The sequence below is a fragment of the Podarcis tiliguerta genome, assembly GCF_965153285.1.
Source record: "Podarcis tiliguerta genome assembly, chromosome: 5".
NCBI lineage: Eukaryota > Metazoa > Chordata > Lepidosauria > Squamata > Lacertidae > Podarcis > Podarcis tiliguerta.
The window spans coordinates 90067391-90073946 of NC_139538.1; positions in this window are offsets into that span (position 1 = coordinate 90067391).

Consider the following 6556-nt stretch of genomic DNA (forward strand, 5'->3'; position numbering starts at 1 on the left):
AGCGCACAGATTTTATTTCTGAAGTTGAGAAGAAAAAGTTGAATTTAAAAATAGAATCCCGAGGCTTGTTTCTTTTTTACATGTGAAACAAAAACACATGAATTTGGCATTTTGAAAATATTTCAAAATTCATATACAGCTCTATGAATTCAGTATATTTAGTAAAAACTAAGAAAAGTATGGGTATGTATGAGGAAAAGTATAGGAAATACAGTGGTACCTCGGGTTACATACGCTTCAGGTTACAGACTCCACTAACCCAGAAATAGTGCTTAAGGTTAAGAACTTTGCTTCAGGACAAGAACAGAAATCGTGCTCTGGCAGAGCGGCAGCAGCAGGAGGCTCCATTAGCTAAAGTGGTGCTTCAGGTTAAGAACGGTTTCAGGTTAAGAACGGACCTCCGGAACGAATTAAGTACTTAACCCGAGGTACCACTGTATACGGAAATTGGTACAAGTAAAATGAGGTAGTAATGGAAGCTCAGAGTCTGGTCCTCTGGCTGGTATGGGCTCTGATACAATTGCTCCAACTGCACCACTGAAAACCTGGCCTTGCAAGGCAGCTACAAGTGATTTTATTCTCAATTCCAAGTGCTTAGCCAACATGTCCCAGCATGCTTCAGAGTCTGCCTTCATCCCACCCGACAGGGTCAAGTCACAACTGGTCCCAAATAGCATGGAAAAATAATAATAACACAACACGAAATTTCCCCAAACTCTTGGTTCTTAAAAAAAATCTTTTAAGGAAACAAGATATTCTTCATTCCATCTTTAGCTTCTTTTGCACTTTTCATTGCACACATTTACAGGCTGACTTCTTCACACCTCTACCACCATAGTCCCACAATCGATTTTTAGGAACAGGACTTGAAAGCACCAGCCGATTTAGAAGCTTGTTCCGGTATAGCATCTATGCATACAGTGGTACCTCGGGTTAAGTACTTAATTCGTTCCGGAGGTCCGTTCTTAACCTGAAACTGTTCTTAACCTGAAGCACCACTTTAGCAAAGGGGGCCTCCCGCTGCCGCCGCAGCGCAATTTCTGTTCTCATCCTGAAGCAAAGTTCTTAACCCGAGGTACAATTTCTGGCTTAGCGGAGTCTGTAACCTGAAGCGTATGTAACCCGAGGTACCACAGTACTATATTCATTAGGTGGGTTTCGATTTTAAAAGACACCTTTGAAAAGTACCGTACTTTTCCATGTATAAGACAATCTTTTTCCCCTGATAAAACAATGTTAAAAATTGTGGTCGTCTTCTACATGGGTAGTGCAGAGTGGGGGCGGGGGATTTGTTGCTTTCGCAGTATGAGATTGTCAGCGGTGATTCTGCGGTTGATTGGTGGTTGTGGCAAGGGCTGCTGTTGATTGGCTGCTGTTGTGGCAATTGGGTGGGTGCTTGCGGCGGGCAGACGATTGTTGGCTCCTGCGACGTGTGAGCTTTGCAGAGTTGGTCATTAGGGAGAGCGATTTTCGGCATCCCCCCCCCCCCAAAGCTCAACAACTGGGCAATCCTCTCCCTAAAAAGCTCAAGAACTCTTGGCAATCACCGCCCCCCAATTTCTTAATTTTGTGTCCCCCAAAGTCTTATACACGGGGGCATTTTATGCACGGAAAAATATGGTAAGTAGTGAATGTAGGGAGGTATCATAAAAGTGGACATAAAAAATGTAGGGTGGCAAACAATCCATATCCGAAAAGCTTTGGATATGCATATTTGTACACGGGTGGCGCTGTGGCCTAGGACTTGCCGATCAGAAGGTCGGCGGTTCGAATCCCCGCGACTGGGTGAGCTCCCGTTGCTCGGTCCCTGCTCCTGCCAACCTAGCAGTTCGAAAGCACGTCAAAGTGCAAGTAGATAAATAGGGACCGCTCTGGCGGGAAGGTAAATGGCGTTTCCATGTGCTGCTCTGGTTCACCAGAAGCGGCTTAGTCATGCTGGCCACATGACCCAGAAGCTGTACGCCGGCTCCCTCAGCCAATAAAGCGAGATGAGCGCCGCAACCCCAGAGTTGGCCACGACTGGACCTGATGGTCAGGGGTCCCTTTACCTTTCTACACATTGCTTGGCTGGAGAATGGAGTGGCAAAATCTGGAATTTTGAAAGACAGCTGTGATGCAGTCTGCGCAGCGGGGAGCCCAGTAGGCTGGCACAGCTTTTAACACGTGAATCCCCCGGACACCCACGGAGAGAAGAGACGGGTCGTGTTATGCTGTGGTCACTCCTTGCCCACCTCCCTTCATCCGTGACCGCTTGCCATGGGCCTGGGCTGCTCTGCAGCCTTCACCAGTGTGAGAGGGGGATCCAAACGGAAGCCAGCGCCTGTGAGGGGTGCCCCCTCAGAATTTTGCACCTGAAGCCACGCCCCTCCACAGCGGCGGAGCAAGCTGATTGGGCGCCTGGGGCAGCATGAGTGTCCTGTGTCCAGGGGCGGGACCAACCGCCCACAGGGCAGAGACAGCCGGGGCAGGACGCTCGATGGGGCCTCCAAGGAGTCTGCTGCTGGCCTCCTCCTACTCAGCCACAGTACAGCTGGGGGGGGGGTGGCAGCGGGCGGACTGTTTGGGGCACCACGGAGCCTGCAGGCACCCAAGCCACCATGTTAGTCTCAGGAGAGACAAATGGCCCAGGCGCGATGCAGGCTCCGCGGTGAGTGCTGCCCAGCATTTTGTCACCCCCTTCAGGGGTGACACCCGGGGCGGCCCGCCCCCACTGCACCCCCCTTCCTCCTCCTCTGCCCCTCCAGCTCCCGAAGCTACACCACAGGCTACACTCCCAGGCTGAAATGATATATAATGATGCTTTTAATTCAAAAGCATAAATTCTTCACCGATCAGCCTTCTTTATAGGCCAGCTCTCACTTCCATACATCACTAATTGGCAAATTATTTTCAATTAATTAAATGGGTACAACCGAAATTATGAATTATGGTGCTGGAGGAGACTCTTGAGAGTCCTATCGATTGCAAGAAGATCAAACCTATCCATTCTGAAGGAAATCAGCCCTGAGTGCTCACTGGAGGGACAGATCCTGAAGCTGAGGCTCCAAGACTTTGGCCACCTCATGAGAAGAGAAGACTCCCTGGAAAAGACCCTGATGTTGGGAAAGGAGAAGGGGACGACAGAGGACGAGATGGTTGGATAGTGTTCTCGAAGCGACCAGCATGAGTCTGACCAAACTGCGGAAGGCAGTGGAAGACAGGAGTGCCTGGCGTGCTCTGGTCCAGGGCTCACGAAGAGGCGGACACGACTAAATGACTAAACAACAACAACAACAACATGGCCTAGTGTTGTTACATGCACTTGCGTGTAACGTGTTGTTTGAGCCTTGGGGGAAAAAGTGACTGTGTTTACTCTCCAATTCTCAACAGAAGTCCAGGGCTCCGTCTCTCTCCTCTTGGCCTGCAGCCAATAAAGGGTGTTGCTTGGCTCTGCCATCTCCTTGCTAGACAAAGTACAAATAATTCAAGTAAAAGACAAATGGCTGAGCTGCAAACGAGACTTGGGAGTGGTAGCGTTTTCTTTTATCAGACTCGACACGTTTCATTAAGCCAGACTGACCGAACTCATTTCACAGAGCCAGTTTCCTCTTTGTATGGTCAGCCGCCTCCCACATTTCTCTGATGAAAATAGGGATGTCCTATTCAACAACAACAACAACTTTATTATTTACGGACGTAGAGCTAACCAGGATTTTGTATATTTCCAATAGCACCCCTTTTATATTACATCCAGTCATACCCTCCAATGTTTCTCTGATAAAAATGGGGGTGCCCTATTCTACAACAACAACAATTTTATTATTCACACCCCACTCATCTGACAGGGTTGTCCCAGCTATTCAAGGCGGCTTCCAACATATACAAAAACAGAATAAAACATTAAACATTAACAAACTTCCCCCTACAGGGCTGCCTTCAGATGCCTTCTAATGGCTGCATCTCCTTGGATCTCATAACTCCATACCATCCAACATTTCTCTGATGAAAATAGGGAAAAGCGGAATTTTGGGACATAATATACAATGAACTGAAAAAGATTTTTAAATTCTCATTTAAAAAAAACCCTGAAGCCTTTTTGCTAGGCATTATGCCCATTGATATACCAAAAAACCATAGAACCCTTTTTATGTACGCAACCGCAGAGGCGAGGATTTTAATAGCAAAAAACTGGGAAGGTGACGTAATCCCCACAAAAACTGATTGGCAAGCAAAAATGATAGAATATTTAGAACTTGCGAAGATAACTGGGAAAATAAGAGGAAACGCTAACCAGAAAGTCAGTAAAGATTGGACAATATGTAAAGAATATCTTGACAAATCTCCTGACAGATTTGGATTGAATCTTGAAGGTTAAGGAAATCATAAAAGCAAAAATTTCTCCTGATAAGAAACTGAAAAGAATAATAAATAATGAAATGTGTATAGATTAGTAAGGTATATTTGCTTCTTATTTGCAATAAGAAATGGATAAATGTTGGTACATAATGAAATGTGAAAATGTGAATTTACAAATATAATGTATCTGTATTATTATGTGAAGATTTCATATGTGTATTGCATTAATAATAATAATAATTAGTATGGTATAAAAAGCACAATGAGGTGAATCAGAAGTTAAAGTGTATGTAATGTCAAATCAGGTGTTGTTAGCCAATGTCTATGGTCTGTTTGTTGTTTGTTGTTGTGTTTATGTTTTATGTAAATTGTTTTGTATTAAAGAATCTTTTAAAAATAAAAAAGTAAAAAAGAGCAGGAAAAGAGAAAATAGGCAAAAGCGGGACATTCCAGGATCAAATCAGAAACTGGGATGGGTTCTGTAAATCCAGGACGGTCCCCGGAAAATAGGGAGACTTGAAGGGCCTGCAGCCGCAGACCCTCCTCTATACTACACATATTGCACCATTGTTGTTGTTTAGTCGTTCAGTCGTGTCCGACTCTTCGTGACCCCATGGACCAGAGCACACCAGGCACTCCTGTCTTCCACTGCCTCCCGCAGTTTCATCAGACTCATGTTTGTAGCTTCGAGAACACTGTCTAACCATCTCGTCCTCTGTCGTCCCCTGCTCCTTGTGCCCTCCATCTTTCCCAGCATCAGGGTCTTTTCCAGGGAGTCTTCTCTTCTCATGAGGTGGCCAAAGTATTGGAGCCTCAGCTTCAGGATCTGTCCTTCCAGTGAGCACTCAGGGCTGATTTCCTTCAGAATGGAGAGGTTTGATCTTCTTGCAGTCCATGGGACTCTCAAGAGTTTCCTCCAGCACCATAATTCAAAAGCATCAATTCTTCGGCGATCAGCCTTTTTTATGGTCCAGCTCTCACTTCCATACATCACTACTGGGAAAACCATACCTTTTACTATGCGGACCTTTGTTGGCAAATTGCACCATTACAACAGCCTTAATTCCCAGTCTTGTCCTCTCAAAAAAGTGTTGCAAAACTATCTCTTCACCAGGCTCTACTGACTTAATTCATTGTCCCCAAGATCACCATGCATGCATGTGGAGGATAAAGAGCTGCAGTTGGTCACATGTAGAAGCGGGTTGGCAGAGTGTTATGTACTGAATTGAATAGGATCCAAAATGCAGCAGTCTGATTGGTCCTAGAACAATAGGATTCAGAATGCAGTAGTCTGATTGGTCCTAGAACAATAGGATCCAAAATGCAGCAGTCTGGTTGGTCCTAGAACAATAGGATCCAAAATGCAGCAGTCTGATTGGTCCTAGAACAATAGGATCCAAAATGCAGCAGTCTGATTGGTCCTAGAACAATAGGATCCAAAATGCAGCAGTCTGATTGGTCCTAGAACAATAGGATCCAAAATGCAGCAGTCTGATTGGTCCTAGAACAATAGGATCCAAAATGCAGCAGTCTGATTGGTCCTAGAACAATAGGATCCAAAATGCAGCAGTCTGATTGGTCCTAGAACAATGCAGCAGTATGATTGGTCCGCAGGAGCCACCCAATGCAGCTCTAGGTGGAAGTGAATCCACAACCTGATTGGCCTACAGGAGAATTCCGGAATTAGCCAATCACGTGCAGCCCATTGTGTAAATAAGGTATATAAAGCAGATACTTTGGGGGAACTTTCATTCATTCCTCCTCACCACTATGAGCTGAATAAAGAGCATGAAATCACTTTGTGACTCTGAGTATATTTCACAGAGAGAGCTGGCAGATCTGCTTTCTAGAATTAGACCGGACAGCCCTTCAAATGGAGGTCTGTCCTCTATAATACAGCCATCCTGCAAGACTTTATTAAAATGTATTTACACACTTCATAGGGTGCCCCTTCCTGGAGCTAGTGAGGCTGCAGCAGAAAGGAGAAAACCTTCACTTACGGTGCTTTTCTGAGTTTTCCCAAGTACATACGCTGAATAACTCTTGTTTCAAGTAAGGCTACTTTAACATAGGATCACGCCTATTTTTAGCTAGATTTATCTGTCAGCAGTGCGAACTTTCTTCTCGCCATTTGGAGTTGTACTAGGCACTCTGACAAACCTGACCCAAATCTAAACCCAACCTGCTTATTAGTGAACACATATATTTCCAACATATACAT